Source organism: Ranitomeya variabilis, chromosome 1 (genome assembly GCF_051348905.1).
Source record: "Ranitomeya variabilis isolate aRanVar5 chromosome 1, aRanVar5.hap1, whole genome shotgun sequence".
NCBI classification, from domain to species: Eukaryota; Metazoa; Chordata; class Amphibia; order Anura; family Dendrobatidae; genus Ranitomeya; species Ranitomeya variabilis.
Window position 1 is genome coordinate 845,823,856 of NC_135232.1, and position 20,390 is coordinate 845,844,245.

At 37.6% G+C, this 20,390-nt stretch overlaps 5 non-coding genes across 5 annotated transcripts; all 5 read left to right on the top strand.

Annotated features, from left to right (window-relative positions):
• Positions 1-2,190: 2,190 nt before the first annotated feature.
• On the top strand, positions 2,191-2,263 carry TRNAK-UUU (transfer RNA lysine (anticodon UUU)). Its single transcript has one exon. It is a non-coding gene; the product is annotated as a tRNA-Lys (tRNA).
• Positions 2,264-4,639: 2,376 nt separating this feature from the next.
• Positions 4,640-4,712, top strand: TRNAK-UUU (transfer RNA lysine (anticodon UUU)). The gene has a single exon. It is a non-coding gene; the product is annotated as a tRNA-Lys (tRNA).
• Positions 4,713-8,460: 3,748 nt separating this feature from the next.
• On the top strand, positions 8,461-8,533 carry TRNAK-UUU (transfer RNA lysine (anticodon UUU)). The gene has a single exon. It is a non-coding gene; the product is annotated as a tRNA-Lys (tRNA).
• A 6,787-nt stretch (positions 8,534-15,320) lies between these two features.
• Positions 15,321-15,393, top strand: TRNAK-UUU (transfer RNA lysine (anticodon UUU)). Its single transcript has one exon. It is a non-coding gene; the product is annotated as a tRNA-Lys (tRNA).
• A 2,671-nt stretch (positions 15,394-18,064) lies between these two features.
• On the top strand, positions 18,065-18,137 carry TRNAK-UUU (transfer RNA lysine (anticodon UUU)). The gene has a single exon. It is a non-coding gene; the product is annotated as a tRNA-Lys (tRNA).
• The last annotated feature ends 2,253 nt before the right edge of the window (positions 18,138-20,390 follow it).

Here is a 20,390-nt window from a genome sequence, read left to right on the forward strand (position 1 = left end):
TGATATTAAGCAGGAACATATGTTTCCCATAAAAAGCAAGCAGAACCAAAGTGAGTTCTACTTTTCTATGTAGCACATGTGGCATCAACATTATGAAAGACAATAAACATCAGTACTGAGCTGTACGTATGTGAATTCAGCTTTGGAGAAAGCTAAATCAATTGCTTGATGTTGCAGCTCCACCTGCTTATAACTGCACAAGTCTGATAGCTTTTCACTGGGCTGAGTGCTCAACACTGCTCTTTCCCATTTTCCTATGCATAGAGTTAAAAAAGAGATGTAACCTGACACCTCATTGTGCTGGCAGACAGTGTTGACTTTGATTTTGAGTTTGCACAGTGACATAAAGAAAGCAGCATATCTTAGGGTACAGATCGATGAATAGGAAGAGAATCTTAAAAAATGTACAAACTTTTTTCTGGAGAGGGCCTGGGTAGCTCAGTCGGTAGAGCATCAGACTTTTAATCTGAGGGTCCAGGGTTCAAGTCCCTGTACAGGCGTCTTTTAAATTTCATCCTATCACTTTGTTTAAATTTCAGCTTGTGCTTTAAGTTAAGTTACATGCTTAGTTCACTCATTTGTTATTAAAAAATAAAAATGTTGCTTTTCTTCTAGATAGGAAAAGATACATTTGAATATGTCCAAACTGAATGCACGATGCTTTGCTTGATTTTGGCATTGTACAGTGATATTAAGCAGGAACATATGTTTCCCATAAAAAGCAAGCAGAACCAAAGTGAGTTCTACTTTTCTCTGTAGCACATGTGGCATCAACATTATGAAAGACAATAAACATCAGTACTGAGCTGTACGTATGTGAATTCAGCTTTGGAGAAAGCTAAATCAATTGCTTGATGTTGCAGCTCCACCTGCTTATAACTGCACAAGTCTGATAGCTTTTCACTGGGCTGAGTGCTCAACACTGCTCTTTCCCATTTTCCTATGCATAGAGTTAAAAAAGAGATGTAACCTGACACCTCATTGTGCTGGCAGACAGTGTTGACTTTGATTTTGAGTTTGCACAGTGACATAAAGAAAGCAGCATATCTTAGGGTACAGATCGATGAATAGGAAGAGAATCTTAAAAAATGTACAAACTTTTTTCTGGAGAGGACCTGGGTAGCTCAGTCGGTAGAGCATCAGACTTTTAATCTGAGGGTCCAGGGTTCAAGTCCCTGTTCAGGCGTCTTTTAAATTTCATCCTATCACTTTGTTTAAATTTCAGCTTGTGCTTTAAGTTAAGTTACATGCTTAGTTCACTCATTTGTTATTAAAAAATAAAAATGTTGCTTTTCTTCTAGATAGGAAAAGATACATTTGAATATGTCCAAACTGAATGCACGATGCTTTGCTTGATTTTGGCATTGTACATATGCTGGCTGGCAGACAGTGTTGACTTTGATTTTGAGTTTGCACAGTGACATAAAGAAAGCAGCATATCTTAGGGTACAGATCGATGAATAGGAAGAGAATCTTAAAAAATGTACAAACTTTTTTCTGGAGAGGGCCTGGGTAGCTCAGTCGGTAGCATCAGACTTTTAATCTGAGGGTCCAGGGTTCAAGTCCCTGTTCAGGCATCTTTTAAATTTCATCCTATCACTTTGTTTAAATTTCAGCTTGTGCTTTAAGTTAAGTTACATGCTTAGTTCACTCATTTGTTATTAAAAAATAAAAATGTTGCTTTTCTTCTAGATAGGAAAAGATACATTTGAATATGTCCAAACTGAATGCACGATGCTTTGCTTGATTTTGGCATTGTACAGTGATATTAAGCAGGAACATATGTTTCCCATAAAAAGCAAGCAGAACCAAAGTGAGTTCTACTTTTCTCTGTAGCACATGTGGCATCAACATTATGAAAGACAATAAACATCAGTACTGAGCTGTACGTATGTGAATTCAGCTTTGGAGAAAGCTAAATCAATTGCTTGATGTTGCAGCTCCACCTGCTTGTAACTGCACAAGTCTGATAGCTTTTCACTGGGCTGAGTGCTCAACACTGCTCTTTCCCATTTTCCTATGCATAGAGTTAAAAAAGAGATGTAACCTGACACCTCATTGTGCTGGCAGACAGTGTTGACTTTGATTTTGAGTTTGCACAGTGACATAAAGAAAGCAGCATATCTTAGGGTACAGATCGATGAATAGGAAGAGAATCTTAAAAAATGTACAAACTTTTTTATGGAGAGGGCCTGGGTAGCTCAGTCGGTAGAGCATCAGACTTTTAATCTGAGGGTCCAGGGTTCAAGTCCCTGTTCAGGCATCTTTTAAATTTCATCCTATCACTTTGTTTAAATTTCAGCTTGTGCTTTAAGTTAAGTTACATGCTTAGTTCACTCATTTGTTATTAAAAAATAAAAATGTTGCTTTTCTTCTAGATAGGAAAAGATACATTTGAATATGTCCAAACTGAATGCACGATGCTTTGCTTGATTTTGGCATTGTACAGTGATATTAAGCAGGAACATATGTTTCCCATAAAAAGCAAGCAGAACCAAAGTGAGTTCTAGTTTTCTATGTAGCACATGTGGCATCAACATTATGAAAGACAATAAACATCAGTACTGAGCTGTACGTATGTGAATTCAGCTTTGGAGAAAGCTAAATCAATTGCTTGATGTTGCAGCTCCACCTGCTTATAACTGCACAAGTCTGATAGCTTTTCACTGGGCTGAGTGCTCAACACTGCTCTTTCCCATTTTCCTATGCATAGAGTTAAAAAAGAGATGTAACCTGACACCTCATTGTGCTGGCAGACAGTGTTGACTTTGATTTTGAGTTTGCACAGTGACATAAAGAAAGCAGCATATCTTAGGGTACAGATCGATGAATAGGAAGAGAATCTTAAAAAATGTACAAACTTTTTTCTGGAGAGGGCCTGGGTAGCTCAGTCGGTAGAGCATCAGACTTTTAATCTGAGGGTCCAGGGTTCAAGTCCCTGTACAGGCGTCTTTTAAATTTCATCCTATCACTTTGTTTAAATTTCAGCTTGTGCTTTAAGTTAAGTTACATGCTTAGTTCACTCATTTGTTATTAAAAAATAAAAATGTTGCTTTTCTTCTAGATAGGAAAAGATACATTTGAATATGTCCAAACTGAATGCACGATGCTTTGCTTGATTTTGGCATTGTACAGTGATATTAAGCAGGAACATATGTTTCCCATAAAAAGCAAGCAGAACCAAAGTGAGTTCTACTTTTCTCTGTAGCACATGTGGCATCAACATTATGAAAGACAATAAACATCAGTACTGAGCTGTACGTATGTGAATTCAGCTTTGGAGAAAGCTAAATCAATTGCTTGATGTTGCAGCTCCACCTGCTTATAACTGCACAAGTCTGATAGCTTTTCACTGGGCTGAGTGCTCAACACTGCTCTTTCCCATTTTCCTATGCATAGAGTTAAAAAAGAGATGTAACCTGACACCTCATTGTGCTGGCAGACAGTGTTGACTTTGATTTTGAGTTTGCACAGTGACATAAAGAAAGCAGCATATCTTAGGGTACAGATCGATGAATAGGAAGAGAATCTTAAAAAATGTACAAACTTTTTTCTGGAGAGGACCTGGGTAGCTCAGTCGGTAGAGCATCAGACTTTTAATCTGAGGGTCCAGGGTTCAAGTCCCTGTTCAGGCGTCTTTTAAATTTCATCCTATCACTTTGTTTAAATTTCAGCTTGTGCTTTAAGTTAAGTTACATGCTTAGTTCACTCATTTGTTATTAAAAAATAAAAATGTTGCTTTTCTTCTAGATAGGAAAAGATACATTTGAATATGTCCAAACTGAATGCACGATGCTTTGCTTGATTTTGGCATTGTACATATGCTGGCTGGCAGACAGTGTTGACTTTGATTTTGAGTTTGCACAGTGACATAAAGAAAGCAGCATATCTTAGGGTACAGATCGATGAATAGGAAGAGAATCTTAAAAAATGTACAAACTTTTTTCTGGAGAGGGCCTGGGTAGCTCAGTCGGTAGCATCAGACTTTTAATCTGAGGGTCCAGGGTTCAAGTCCCTGTTCAGGCATCTTTTAAATTTCATCCTATCACTTTGTTTAAATTTCAGCTTGTGCTTTAAGTTAAGTTACATGCTTAGTTCACTCATTTGTTATTAAAAAATAAAAATGTTGCTTTTCTTCTAGATAGGAAAAGATACATTTGAATATGTCCAAACTGAATGCACGATGCTTTGCTTGATTTTGGCATTGTACAGTGATATTAAGCAGGAACATATGTTTCCCATAAAAAGCAAGCAGAACCAAAGTGAGTTCTACTTTTCTCTGTAGCACATGTGGCATCAACATTATGAAAGACAATAAACATCAGTACTGAGCTGTACGTATGTGAATTCAGCTTTGGAGAAAGCTAAATCAATTGCTTGATGTTGCAGCTCCACCTGCTTGTAACTGCACAAGTCTGATAGCTTTTCACTGGGCTGAGTGCTCAACACTGCTCTTTCCCATTTTCCTATGCATAGAGTTAAAAAAGAGATGTAACCTGACACCTCATTGTGCTGGCAGACAGTGTTGACTTTGATTTTGAGTTTGCACAGTGACATAAAGAAAGCAGCATATCTTAGGGTACAGATCGATGAATAGGAAGAGAATCTTAAAAAATGTACAAACTTTTTTATGGAGAGGGCCTGGGTAGCTCAGTCGGTAGAGCATCAGACTTTTAATCTGAGGGTCCAGGGTTCAAGTCCCTGTTCAGGCATCTTTTAAATTTCATCCTATCACTTTGTTTAAATTTCAGCTTGTGCTTTAAGTTAAGTTACATGCTTAGTTCACTCATTTGTTATTAAAAAATAAAAATGTTGCTTTTCTTCTAGATAGGAAAAGATACATTTGAATATGTCCAAACTGAATGCACGATGCTTTGCTTGATTTTGGCATTGTACAGTGATATTAAGCAGGAACATATGTTTCCCATAAAAAGCAAGCAGAACCAAAGTGAGTTCTACTTTTCTCTGTAGCACATGTGGCATCAACATTATGAAAGACAATAAACATCAGTACTGAGCTGTACATATGTGAATTCAGCTTTGGAGAAAGCTAAATCAATTGCTTGATGTTGCAGCTCCACCTGCTTATAACTGCACAAGTCTGATAGCTTTTCACTGGGCTGAGTGCTCAACACTGCTCTTTCCCATTTTCCTATGCATAGAGTTAAAAAAGAGATGTAACCTGACACCTCATTGTGCTGGCAGACAGTGTTGACTTTGATTTTGAGTTTGCACAGTGACATAATGAAAGCAGCATATCTTAGGGTACAGATCGATGAATAGGAAGAGAATCTTAAAAAATGTACAAACTTTTTTCTGGAGAGGGCCTGGGTAGCTCAGTCGGTAGAGCATCAGACTTTTAATCTGAGGGTCCAGGGTTCAAGTCCCTGTTCAGGCGTCTTTTAAATTTCATCCTATCACTTTGTTTAAATTTCAGCTTGTGCTTTAAGTTAAGTTACATGCTTAGTTCACTCATTTGTTATTAAAAAATAAAAATGTTGCTTTTCTTCTAGATAGGAAAAGATACATTTGAATATGTCCAAACTGAATGCACGATGCTTTGCTTGATTTTGGCATTGTACAGTGATATTAAGCAGGAACATATGTTTCCCATAAAAAGCAAGCAGAACCAAAGTGAGTTCTACTTTTCTCTGTAGCACATGTGGCATCAACATTATGAAAGACAATAAACATCAGTACTGAGCTGTACGTATGTGAATTCAGCTTTGGAGAAAGCTAAATCAATTGCTTGATGTTGCAGCTCCACCTGCTTGTAACTGCACAAGTCTGATAGCTTTTCACTGGGCTGAGTGCTCAACACTGCTCTTTCCTATTTTCCTATGCATAGAGTTAAAAAAGAGATGTAACCTGACACCTCATTGTGCTGGCAGACAGTGTTGACTTTGATTTTGAGTTTGCACAGTGACATAAAGAAAGCAGCATATCTTAGGGTACAGATCGATGAATAGGAAGAGAATCTTAAAAAATGTACAAACTTTTTTCTGGAGAGGGCCTGGGTAGCTCAGTCGGTAGAGCATCAGACTTTTAATCTGAGGGTCCAGGGTTCAAGTCCCTGTTCAGGCGTCTTTTAAATTTCATCCTATCACTTTGTTTAAATTTCAGCTTGTGCTTTAAGTTAAGTTACATGCTTAGTTCACTCATTTGTTATTAAAAAATAAAAATGTTGCTTTTCTTCTAGATAGGAAAAGATACATTTGAATATGTCCAAACTGAATGCACGATGCTTTGCTTGATTTTGGCATTGTACAGTGATATTAAGCAGGAACATATGTTTCCCATAAAAAGCAAGCAGAACCAAAGTGAGTTCTACTTTTCTATGTAGCACATGTGGCATCAACATTATGAAAGACAATAAACATCAGTACTGAGCTGTACGTATGTGAATTCAGCTTTGGAGAAAGCTAAATCAATTGCTTGATGTTGCAGCTCCACCTGCTTATAACTGCACAAGTCTGATAGCTTTTCACTGGGCTGAGTGCTCAACACTGCTCTTTCCCATTTTCCTATGCATAGAGTTAAAAAAGAGATGTAACCTGACACCTCATTGTGCTGGCAGACAGTGTTGACTTTGATTTTGAGTTTGCACAGTGACATAAAGAAAGCAGCATATCTTAGGGTACAGATCGATGAATAGGAAGAGAATCTTAAAAAATGTACAAACTTTTTTCTGGAGAGGGCCTGGGTAGCTCAGTCGGTAGAGCATCAGACTTTTAATCTGAGGGTCCAGGGTTCAAGTCCCTGTACAGGCGTCTTTTAAATTTCATCCTATCACTTTGTTTAAATTTCAGCTTGTGCTTTAAGTTAAGTTACATGCTTAGTTCACTCATTTGTTATTAAAAAATAAAAATGTTGCTTTTCTTCTAGATAGGAAAAGATACATTTGAATATGTCCAAACTGAATGCACGATGCTTTGCTTGATTTTGGCATTGTACAGTGATATTAAGCAGGAACATATGTTTCCCATAAAAAGCAAGCAGAACCAAAGTGAGTTCTACTTTTCTCTGTAGCACATGTGGCATCAACATTATGAAAGACAATAAACATCAGTACTGAGCTGTACGTATGTGAATTCAGCTTTGGAGAAAGCTAAATCAATTGCTTGATGTTGCAGCTCCACCTGCTTATAACTGCACAAGTCTGATAGCTTTTCACTGGGCTGAGTGCTCAACACTGCTCTTTCCCATTTTCCTATGCATAGAGTTAAAAAAGAGATGTAACCTGACACCTCATTGTGCTGGCAGACAGTGTTGACTTTGATTTTGAGTTTGCACAGTGACATAAAGAAAGCAGCATATCTTAGGGTACAGATCGATGAATAGGAAGAGAATCTTAAAAAATGTACAAACTTTTTTCTGGAGAGGACCTGGGTAGCTCAGTCGGTAGAGCATCAGACTTTTAATCTGAGGGTCCAGGGTTCAAGTCCCTGTTCAGGCGTCTTTTAAATTTCATCCTATCACTTTGTTTAAATTTCAGCTTGTGCTTTAAGTTAAGTTACATGCTTAGTTCACTCATTTGTTATTAAAAAATAAAAATGTTGCTTTTCTTCTAGATAGGAAAAGATACATTTGAATATGTCCAAACTGAATGCACGATGCTTTGCTTGATTTTGGCATTGTACATATGCTGGCTGGCAGACAGTGTTGACTTTGATTTTGAGTTTGCACAGTGACATAAAGAAAGCAGCATATCTTAGGGTACAGATCGATGAATAGGAAGAGAATCTTAAAAAATGTACAAACTTTTTTCTGGAGAGGGCCTGGGTAGCTCAGTCGGTAGCATCAGACTTTTAATCTGAGGGTCCAGGGTTCAAGTCCCTGTTCAGGCATCTTTTAAATTTCATCCTATCACTTTGTTTAAATTTCAGCTTGTGCTTTAAGTTAAGTTACATGCTTAGTTCACTCATTTGTTATTAAAAAATAAAAATGTTGCTTTTCTTCTAGATAGGAAAAGATACATTTGAATATGTCCAAACTGAATGCACGATGCTTTGCTTGATTTTGGCATTGTACAGTGATATTAAGCAGGAACATATGTTTCCCATAAAAAGCAAGCAGAACCAAAGTGAGTTCTACTTTTCTCTGTAGCACATGTGGCATCAACATTATGAAAGACAATAAACATCAGTACTGAGCTGTACGTATGTGAATTCAGCTTTGGAGAAAGCTAAATCAATTGCTTGATGTTGCAGCTCCACCTGCTTGTAACTGCACAAGTCTGATAGCTTTTCACTGGGCTGAGTGCTCAACACTGCTCTTTCCCATTTTCCTATGCATAGAGTTAAAAAAGAGATGTAACCTGACACCTCATTGTGCTGGCAGACAGTGTTGACTTTGATTTTGAGTTTGCACAGTGACATAAAGAAAGCAGCATATCTTAGGGTACAGATCGATGAATAGGAAGAGAATCTTAAAAAATGTACAAACTTTTTTATGGAGAGGGCCTGGGTAGCTCAGTCGGTAGAGCATCAGACTTTTAATCTGAGGGTCCAGGGTTCAAGTCCCTGTTCAGGCATCTTTTAAATTTCATCCTATCACTTTGTTTAAATTTCAGCTTGTGCTTTAAGTTAAGTTACATGCTTAGTTCACTCATTTGTTATTAAAAAATAAAAATGTTGCTTTTCTTCTAGATAGGAAAAGATACATTTGAATATGTCCAAACTGAATGCACGATGCTTTGCTTGATTTTGGCATTGTACAGTGATATTAAGCAGGAACATATGTTTCCCATAAAAAGCAAGCAGAACCAAAGTGAGTTCTACTTTTCTCTGTAGCACATGTGGCATCAACATTATGAAAGACAATAAACATCAGTACTGAGCTGTACATATGTGAATTCAGCTTTGGAGAAAGCTAAATCAATTGCTTGATGTTGCAGCTCCACCTGCTTATAACTGCACAAGTCTGATAGCTTTTCACTGGGCTGAGTGCTCAACACTGCTCTTTCCCATTTTCCTATGCATAGAGTTAAAAAAGAGATGTAACCTGACACCTCATTGTGCTGGCAGACAGTGTTGACTTTGATTTTGAGTTTGCACAGTGACATAAAGAAAGCAGCATATCTTAGGGTACAGATCGATGAATAGGAAGAGAATCTTAAAAAATGTACAAACTTTTTTCTGGAGAGGGCCTGGGTAGCTCAGTCGGTAGAGCATCAGACTTTTAATCTGAGGGTCCAGGGTTCAAGTCCCTGTTCAGGCGTCTTTTAAATTTCATCCTATCACTTTGTTTAAATTTCAGCTTGTGCTTTAAGTTAAGTTACATGCTTAGTTCACTCATTTGTTATTAAAAAATAAAAATGTTGCTTTTCTTCTAGATAGGAAAAGATACATTTGAATATGTCCAAACTGAATGCACGATGCTTTGCTTGATTTTGGCATTGTACAGTGATATTAAGCAGGAACATATGTTTCCCATAAAAAGCAAGCAGAACCAAAGTGAGTTCTACTTTTCTCTGTAGCACATGTGGCATCAACATTATGAAAGACAATAAACATCAGTACTGAGCTGTACGTATGTGAATTCAGCTTTGGAGAAAGCTAAATCAATTGCTTGATGTTGCAGCTCCACCTGCTTGTAACTGCACAAGTCTGATAGCTTTTCACTGGGCTGAGTGCTCAACACTGCTCTTTCCTATTTTCCTATGCATAGAGTTAAAAAAGAGATGTAACCTGACACCTCATTGTGCTGGCAGACAGTGTTGACTTTGATTTTGAGTTTGCACAGTGACATAAAGAAAGCAGCATATCTTAGGGTACAGATCGATGAATAGGAAGAGAATCTTAAAAAATGTACAAACTTTTTTCTGGAGAGGGCCTGGGTAGCTCAGTCGGTAGAGCATCAGACTTTTAATCTGAGGGTCCAGGGTTCAAGTCCCTGTTCAGGCGTCTTTTAAATTTCATCCTATCACTTTGTTTAAATTTCAGCTTGTGCTTTAAGTTAAGTTACATGCTTAGTTCACTCATTTGTTATTAAAAAATAAAAATGTTGCTTTTCTTCTAGATAGGAAAAGATACATTTGAATATGTCCAAACTGAATGCACGATGCTTTGCTTGATTTTGGCATTGTACAGTGATATTAAGCAGGAACATATGTTTCCCATAAAAAGCAAGCAGAACCAAAGTGAGTTCTACTTTTCTCTGTAGCACATGTGGCATCAACATTATGAAAGACAATAAACATCAGTACTGAGCTGTACATATGTGAATTCAGCTTTGGAGAAAGCTAAATCAATTGCTTGATGTTGCAGCTCCACCTGCTTATAACTGCACAAGTCTGATAGCTTTTCACTGGGCTGAGTGCTCAACACTGCTCTTTCCCATTTTCCTATGCATAGAGTTAAAAAAGAGATGTAACCTGACACCTCATTGTGCTGGCAGACAGTGTTGACTTTGATTTTGAGTTTGCACAGTGACATAAAGAAAGCAGCATATCTTAGGGTACAGATCGATGAATAGGAAGAGAATCTTAAAAAATGTACAAACTTTTTTCTGGAGAGGGCCTGGGTAGCTCAGTCGGTAGAGCATCAGACTTTTAATCTGAGGGTCCAGGGTTCAAGTCCCTGTTCAGGCGTCTTTTAAATTTCATCCTATCACTTTGTTTAAATTTCAGCTTGTGCTTTAAGTTAAGTTACATGCTTAGTTCACTCATTTGTTATTAAAAAATAAAAATGTTGCTTTTCTTCTAGATAGGAAAAGATACATTTGAATATGTCCAAACTGAATGCACGATGCTTTGCTTGATTTTGGCATTGTACAGTGATATTAAGCAGGAACATATGTTTCCCATAAAAAGCAAGCAGAACCAAAGTGAGTTCTACTTTTCTCTGTAGCACATGTGGCATCAACATTATGAAAGACAATAAACATCAGTACTGAGCTGTACGTATGTGAATTCAGCTTTGGAGAAAGCTAAATCAATTGCTTGATGTTGCAGCTCCACCTGCTTGTAACTGCACAAGTCTGATAGCTTTTCACTGGGCTGAGTGCTCAACACTGCTCTTTCCTATTTTCCTATGCATAGAGTTAAAAAAGAGATGTAACCTGACACCTCATTGTGCTGGCAGACAGTGTTGACTTTGATTTTGAGTTTGCACAGTGACATAAAGAAAGCAGCATATCTTAGGGTACAGATCGATGAATAGGAAGAGAATCTTAAAAAATGTACAAACTTTTTTCTGGAGAGGGCCTGGGTAGCTCAGTCGGTAGAGCATCAGACTTTTAATCTGAGGGTCCAGGGTTCAAGTCCCTGTTCAGGCGTCTTTTAAATTTCATCCTATCACTTTGTTTAAATTTCAGCTTGTGCTTTAAGTTAAGTTACATGCTTAGTTCACTCATTTGTTATTAAAAAATAAAAATGTTGCTTTTCTTCTAGATAGGAAAAGATACATTTGAATATGTCCAAACTGAATGCACGATGCTTTGCTTGATTTTGGCATTGTACAGTGATATTAAGCAGGAACATATGTTTCCCATAAAAAGCAAGCAGAACCAAAGTGAGTTCTACTTTTCTCTGTAGCACATGTGGCATCAACATTATGAAAGACAATAAACATCAGTACTGAGCTGTACGTATGTGAATTCAGCTTTGGAGAAAGCTAAATCAATTGCTTGATGTTGCAGCTCCACCTGCTTATAACTGCACAAGTCTGATAGCTTTTCACTGGGCTGAGTGCTCAACACTGCTCTTTCCCATTTTCCTATGCATAGAGTTAAAAAAGAGATGTAACCTGACACCTCATTGTGCTGGCAGACAGTGTTGACTTTGATTTTGAGTTTGCACAGTGACATAAAGAAAGCAGCATATCTTAGGGTACAGATCGATGAATAGGAAGAGAATCTTAAAAAATGTACAAACTTTTTTCTGGAGAGGGCCTGGGTAGCTCAGTCGGTAGAGCATCAGACTTTTAATCTGAGGGTCCAGGGTTCAAGTCCCTGTACAGGCGTCTTTTAAATTTCATCCTATCACTTTGTTTAAATTTCAGCTTGTGCTTTAAGTTAAGTTACATGCTTAGTTCACTCATTTGTTATTAAAAAATAAAAATGTTGCTTTTCTTCTAGATAGGAAAAGATACATTTGAATATGTCCAAACTGAATGCACGATGCTTTGCTTGATTTTGGCATTGTACAGTGATATTAAGCAGGAACATATGTTTCCCATAAAAAGCAAGCAGAACCAAAGTGAGTTCTACTTTTCTCTGTAGCACATGTGGCATCAACATTATGAAAGACAATAAACATCAGTACTGAGCTGTACGTATGTGAATTCAGCTTTGGAGAAAGCTAAATCAATTGCTTGATGTTGCAGCTCCACCTGCTTATAACTGCACAAGTCTGATAGCTTTTCACTGGGCTGAGTGCTCAACACTGCTCTTTCCCATTTTCCTATGCATAGAGTTAAAAAAGAGATGTAACCTGACACCTCATTGTGCTGGCAGACAGTGTTGACTTTGATTTTGAGTTTGCACAGTGACATAAAGAAAGCAGCATATCTTAGGGTACAGATCGATGAATAGGAAGAGAATCTTAAAAAATGTACAAACTTTTTTCTGGAGAGGACCTGGGTAGCTCAGTCGGTAGAGCATCAGACTTTTAATCTGAGGGTCCAGGGTTCAAGTCCCTGTTCAGGCGTCTTTTAAATTTCATCCTATCACTTTGTTTAAATTTCAGCTTGTGCTTTAAGTTAAGTTACATGCTTAGTTCACTCATTTGTTATTAAAAAATAAAAATGTTGCTTTTCTTCTAGATAGGAAAAGATACATTTGAATATGTCCAAACTGAATGCACGATGCTTTGCTTGATTTTGGCATTGTACAGTGATATTAAGCAGGAACATATGTTTCCCATAAAAAGCAAGCAGAACCAAAGTGAGTTCTACTTTTCTCTGTAGCACATGTGGCATCAACATTATGAAAGACAATAAACATCAGTACTGAGCTGTACGTATGTGAATTCAGCTTTGGAGAAAGCTAAATCAATTGCTTGATGTTGCAGCTCCACCTGCTTGTAACTGCACAAGTCTGATAGCTTTTCACTGGGCTGAGTGCTCAACACTGCTCTTTCCTATTTTCCTATGCATAGAGTTAAAAAAGAGATGTAACCGGACACCTCATTGTGCTGGCAGACAGTGTTGACTTTGATTTTGAGTTTGCACAGTGACATAAAGAAAGCAGCATATCTTAGGGTACAGATCGATGAATAGGAAGAGAATCTTAAAAAATGTACAAACTTTTTTCTGGAGAGGACCTGGGTAGCTCAGTCGGTAGAGCATCAGACTTTTAATCTGAGGGTCCAGGGTTCAAGTCCCTGTTCAGGCGTCTTTTAAATTTCATCCTATCACTTTGTTTAAATTTCAGCTTGTGCTTTAAGTTAAGTTACATGCTTAGTTCACTCATTTGTTATTAAAAAATAAAAATGTTGCTTTTCTTCTAGATAGGAAAAGATACATTTGAATATGTCCAAACTGAATGCACGATGCTTTGCTTGATTTTGGCATTGTACAGTGATATTAAGCAGGAACATATGTTTCCCATAAAAAGCAAGCAGAACCAAAGTGAGTTCTACTTTTCTCTGTAGCACATGTGGCATCAACATTATGAAAGACAATAAACATCAGTACTGAGCTGTACGTATGTGAATTCAGCTTTGGAGAAAGCTAAATCAATTGCTTGATGTTGCAGCTCCACCTGCTTGTAACTGCACAAGTCTGATAGCTTTTCACTGGGTTGAGTGCTCAACACTGCTCTTTCCCATTTTCCTATGCATAGAGTTAAAAAAGAGATGTAACCTGACACCTCATTGTGCTGGCAGACAGTGTTGACTTTGATTTTGAGTTTGCACAGTGACATAAAGAAAGCAGCATATCTTAGGGTACAGATCGATGAATAGGAAGAGAATCTTAAAAAATGTACAAACTTTTTTCTGGAGAGGACCTGGGTAGCTCAGTCGGTAGAGCATCAGACTTTTAATCTGAGGGTCCAGGGTTCAAGTCCCTGTTCAGGCGTCTTTTAAATTTCATCCTATCACTTTGTTTAAATTTCAGCTTGTGCTTTAAGTTAAGTTACATGCTTAGTTCACTCATTTGTTATTAAAAAATAAAAATGTTGCTTTTCTTCTAGATAGGAAAAGATACATTTGAATATGTCCAAACTGAATGCACGATGCTTTGCTTGATTTTGGCATTGTACAGTGATATTAAGCAGGAACATATGTTTCCCATAAAAAGCAAGCAGAACCAAAGTGAGTTCTACTTTTCTCTGTAGCACATGTGGCATCAACATTATGAAAGACAATAAACATCAGTACTGAGCTGTACGTATGTGAATTCAGCTTTGGAGAAAGCTAAATCAATTGCTTGATGTTGCAGCTCCACCTGCTTGTAACTGCACAAGTCTGATAGCTTTTCACTGGGCTGAGTGCTCAACACTGCTCTTTCCTATTTTCCTATGCATAGAGTTAAAAAAGAGATGTAACCGGACACCTCATTGTGCTGGCAGACAGTGTTGACTTTGATTTTGAGTTTGCACAGTGACATAAAGAAAGCAGCATATCTTAGGGTACAGATCGATGAATAGGAAGAGAATCTTAAAAAATGTACAAACTTTTTTCTGGAGAGGACCTGGGTAGCTCAGTCGGTAGAGCATCAGACTTTTAATCTGAGGGTCCAGGGTTCAAGTCCCTGTTCAGGCGTCTTTTAAATTTCATCCTATCACTTTGTTTGAATTTCAGCTTGTGCTTTAAGTTAAGTTACATGCTTAGTTCACTCATTTGTTATTAAAAAATAAAAATGTTGCTTTTCTTCTAGATAGGAAAAGATACATTTGAATATGTCCAAACTGAATGCACGATGCTTTGCTTGATTTTGGCATTGTACAGTGATATTAAGCAGGAACATATGTTTCCCATAAAAAGCAAGCAGAACCAAAGTGAGTTCTACTTTTCTCTGTAGCACATGTGGCATCAACATTATGAAAGACAATAAACATCAGTACTGAGCTGTACGTATGTGAATTCAGCTTTGGAGAAAGCTAAATCAATTGCTTGATGTTGCAGCTCCACCTGCTTGTAACTGCACAAGTCTGATAGCTTTTCACTGGGTTGAGTGCTCAACACTGCTCTTTCCCATTTTCCTATGCATAGAGTTAAAAAAGAGATGTAACCTGACACCTCATTGTGCTGGCAGACAGTGTTGACTTTGATTTTGAGTTTGCACAGTGACATAAAGAAAGCAGCATATCTTAGGGTACAGATCGATGAATAGGAAGAGAATCTTAAAAAATGTACAAACTTTTTTCTGGAGAGGGCCTGGGTAGCTCAGTCGGTAGAGCATCAGACTTTTAATCTGATGGTCCAGGGTTCAAGTCCCTGTTCAGGCGTCTTTTAAATTTCATCCTATCACTTTGTTTAAATTTCAGCTTGTGCTTTAAGTTAAGTTACATGCTTAGTTCACTCATTTGTTATTAAAAAATAAAAATGTTGCTTTTCTTCTAGATAGGAAAAGATACATTTGAATATGTCCAAACTGAATGCACGATGCTTTGCTTGATTTTGGCATTGTACAGTGATATTAAGCAGGAACATATGTTTCCCATAAAAAGCAAGCAGAACCAAAGTGAGTTCTACTTTTCTCTGTAGCACATGTGGCATCAACATTATGAAAGACAATAAACATCAGTACTGAGCTGTACGTATGTGAATTCAGCTTTGGAGAAAGCTAAATCAATTGCTTGATGTTGCAGCTCCACCTGCTTATAACTGCACAAGTCTGATAGCTTTTCACTGGGCTGAGTGCTCAACACTGCTCTTTCCCATTTTCCTATGCATAGAGTTAAAAAAGAGATGTAACCTGACACCTCATTGTGCTGGCAGACAGTGTTGACTTTGATTTTGAGTTTGCACAGTGACATAAAGAAAGCAGCATATCTTAGGGTACAGATCGATGAATAGGAAGAGAATCTTAAAAAATGTACAAACTTTTTTCTGGAGAGGGCCTGGGTAGCTCAGTCGGTAGAGCATCAGACTTTTAATCTGAGGGTCCAGGGTTCAAGTCCCTGTTCAGGCGTCTTTTAAATTTCATCCTATCACTTTGTTTAAATTTCAGCTTGTGCTTTAAGTTAAGTTACATGCTTAGTTCACTCATTTGTTATTAAAAAATAAAAATGTTGCTTTTCTTCTAGATAGGAAAAGATACATTTGAATATGTCCAAACTGAATGCACGATGCTTTGCTTGATTTTGGCATTGTACAGTGATATTAAGCAGGAACATATGTTTCCCATAAAAAGCAAGCAGAACCAAAGTGAGTTCTACTTTTCTCTGTAGCACATGTGGCATCAACATTATGAAAGACAATAAACATCAGTACTGAGCTGTACGTATGTGAATTCAGCTTTGGAGAAAGCTAAATCAATTGCTTGATGTTGCAGCTCCACCTGCTTGTAACTGCACAAGTCTGATAGCTTTTCACTGGGCTGAGTGCTCAACACTGCTCTTTCCTATTTTCCTATGCATAGAGTTAAAAAAGAGATGTAACCGGACACCTCATTGTGCTGGCAGACAGTGTTGACTTTGATTTTGAGTTTGCACAGTGACATAAAGAAAGCAGCATATCTTAGGGTACAGATCGATGAATAGGAAGAGAATCTTAAAAAATGTACAAACTTTTTTCTGGAGAGGACCTGGGTAGCTCAGTCGGTAGAGCATCAGACTTTTAATCTGAGGGTCCAGGGTTCAAGTCCCTGTTCAGGCGTCTTTTAAATTTCATCCTATCACTTTGTTTGAATTTCAGCTTGTGCTTTAAGTTAAGTTACATGCTTAGTTCACTCATTTGTTATTAAAAAATAAAAATGTTGCTTTTCTTCTAGATAGGAAAAGATACATTTGAATATGTCCAAACTGAATGCACGATGCTTTGCTTGATTTTGGCATTGTACAGTGATATTAAGCAGGAACATATGTTTCCCATAAAAAGCAAGCAGAACCAAAGTGAGTTCTACTTTTCTCTGTAGCACATGTGGCATCAACATTATGAAAGACAATAAACATCAGTACTGAGCTGTACGTATGTGAATTCAGCTTTGGAGAAAGCTAAATCAATTGCTTGATGTTGCAGCTCCACCTGCTTGTAACTGCACAAGTCTGATAGCTTTTCACTGGGTTGAGTGCTCAACACTGCTCTTTCCCATTTTCCTATGCATAGAGTTAAAAAAGAGATGTAACCTGACACCTCATTGTGCTGGCAGACAGTGTTGACTTTGATTTTGAGTTTGCACAGTGACATAAAGAAAGCAGCATATCTTAGGGTACAGATCGATGAATAGGAAGAGAATCTTAAAAAATGTACAAACTTTTTTCTGGAGAGGACCTGGGTAGCTCAGTCGGTAGAGCATCAGACTTTTAATCTGAGGGTCCAGGGTTCAAGTCCCTGTTCAGGCGTCTTTTAAATTTCATCCTATCACTTTGTTTGAATTTCAGCTTGTGCTTTAAGTTAAGTTACATGCTTAGTTCACTCATTTGTTATTAAAAAATAAAAATGTTGCTTTTCTTCTAGATAGGAAAAGATACATTTGAATATGTCCAAACTGAATGCACGATGCTTTGCTTGATTTTGGCATTGTACAGTGATATTAAGCAGGAACATATGTTTCCCATAAAAAGCAAGCAGAACCAAAGTGAGTTCTACTTTTCTCTGTAGCACATGTGGCATCAACATTATGAAAGACAATAAACATCAGTACTGAGCTGTACGTATGTGAATTCAGCTTTGGAGAAAGCTAAATCAATTGCTTGATGTTGCAGCTCCACCTGCTTGTAACTGCACAAGTCTGATAGCTTTTCACTGGGTTGAGTGCTCAACACTGCTCTTTCCCATTTTCCTATGCATAGAGTTAAAAAAGAGATGTAACCTGACACCTCATTGTGCTGGCAGACAGTGTTGACTTTGATTTTGAGTTTGCACAGTGACATAAAGAAAGCAGCATATCTTAGGGTACAGATCGATGAATAGGAAGAGAATCTTAAAAAATGTACAAACTTTTTTCTGGAGAGGGCCTGGGTAGCTCAGTCGGTAGAGCATCAGACTTTTAATCTGATGGTCCAGGGTTCAAGTCCCTGTTCAGGCGTCTTTTAAATTTCATCCTATCACTTTGTTTAAATTTCAGCTTGTGCTTTAAGTTAAGTTACATGCTTAGTTCACTCATTTGTTATTAAAAAATAAAAATGTTGCTTTTCTTCTAGATAGGAAAAGATACATTTGAATATGTCCAAACTGAATGCACGATGCTTTGCTTGATTTTGGCATTGTACAGTGATATTAAGCAGGAACATATGTTTCCCATAAAAAGCAAGCAGAACCAAAGTGAGTTCTACTTTTCTCTGTAGCACATGTGGCATCAACATTATGAAAGACAATAAACATCAGTACTGAGCTGTACGTATGTGAATTCAGCTTTGGAGAAAGCTAAATCAATTGCTTGATGTTGCAGCTCCACCTGCTTATAACTGCACAAGTCTGATAGCTTTTCACTGGGCTGAGTGCTCAACACTGCTCTTTCCCATTTTCCTATGCATAGAGTTAAAAAAGAGATGTAACCTGACACCTCATTGTGCTGGCAGACAGTGTTGACTTTGATTTTGAGTTTGCACAGTGACATAAAGAAAGCAGCATATCTTAGGGTACAGATCGATGAATAGGAAGAGAATCTTAAAAAATGTACAAACTTTTTTCTGGAGAGGGCCTGGGTAGCTCAGTCGGTAGAGCATCAGACTTTTAATCTGAGGGTCCAGGGTTCAAGTCCCTGTACAGGCATCTTTTAAATTTCATCCTATCACTTTGTTTAAATTTCAGCTTGTGCTTTAAGTTAAGTTACATGCTTAGTTCACTCATTTGTTATTAAAAAATAAAAATGTTGCTTTTCTTCTAGATAGGAAAAGATACATTTGAATATGTCCAAACTGAATGCACGATGCTTTGCTTGATTTTGGCATTGTACAGTGATATTAAGCAGGAACATATGTTTCCCATAAAAAGCAAGCAGAACCAAAGTGAGTTCTACTTTTCTCTGTAGCACATGTGGCATCAACATTATGAAAGACAATAAACATCAGTACTGAGCTGTACGTATGTGAATTCAGCTTTGGAGAAAGCTAAATCAATTGCTTGATGTTGCAGCTCCACCTGCTTGTAACTGCACAAGTCTGATAGCTTTTCACTGGGCTGAGTGCTCAACACTGCTCTTTCCTATTTTCCTATGCATAGAGTTAAAAAAGAGATGTAACCTGACACCTCATTGTGCTGGCAGACAGTGTTGACTTTGATTTTGAGTTTGCACAGTGACATAAAGAAAGCAGCATATCTTAGGGTACAGATCGATGAATAGGAAGAGAATCTTAAAAAATGTACAAACTTTTTTCTGGAGAGGGCCTGGGTAGCTCAGTCGGTAGAGCATCAGACTTTTAATCTGAGGGTCCAGGGTTCAAGTCCCTGTTCAGGCGTCTTTTAAATTTCATCCTATCACTTTGTTTAAATTTCAGCTTGTGCTTTAAGTTAAGTTACATGCTTAGTTCACTCATTTGTTATTAAAAAATAAAAATGTTGCTTTTCTTCTAGATAGGAAAAGATACATTTGAATATGTCCAAACTGAATGCACGATGCTTTGCTTGATTTTGGCATTGTACAGTGATATTAAGCAGGAACATATGTTTCCCATAAAAAGCAAGCAGAACCAAAGTGAGTTCTACTTTTCTCTGTAGCACATGTGGCATCAACATTATGAAAGACAATAAACATCAGTACTGAGCTGTACGTATGTGAATTCAGCTTTGGAGAAAGCTAAATCAATTGCTTGATGTTGCAGCTCCACCTGCTTATAACTGCACAAGTCTGATAGCTTTTCACTGGGCTGAGTGCTCAACACTGCTCTTTCCCATTTTCCTATGCATAGAGTTAAAAAAGAGATGTAACCTGACACCTCATTGTGCTGGCAGACAGTGTTGACTTTGATTTTGAGTTTGCACAGTGACATAAAGAAAGCAGCATATCTTAGGGTACAGATCGATGAATAGGAAGAGAATCTTAAAAAATGTACAAACTTTTTTCTGGAGAGGGCCTGGGTAGCTCAGTCGGTAGAGCATCAGACTTTTAATCTGAGGGTCCAGGGTTCAAGTCCCTGTACAGGCGTCTTTTAAATTTCATCCTATCACTTTGTTTAAATTTCAGCTTGTGCTTTAAGTTAAGTTACATGCTTAGTTCACTCATTTGTTATTAAAAAATAAAAATGTTGCTTTTCTTCTAGATAGGAAAAGATACATTTGAATATGTCCAAACTGAATGCACGATGCTTTGCTTGATTTTGGCATTGTACAGTGATATTAA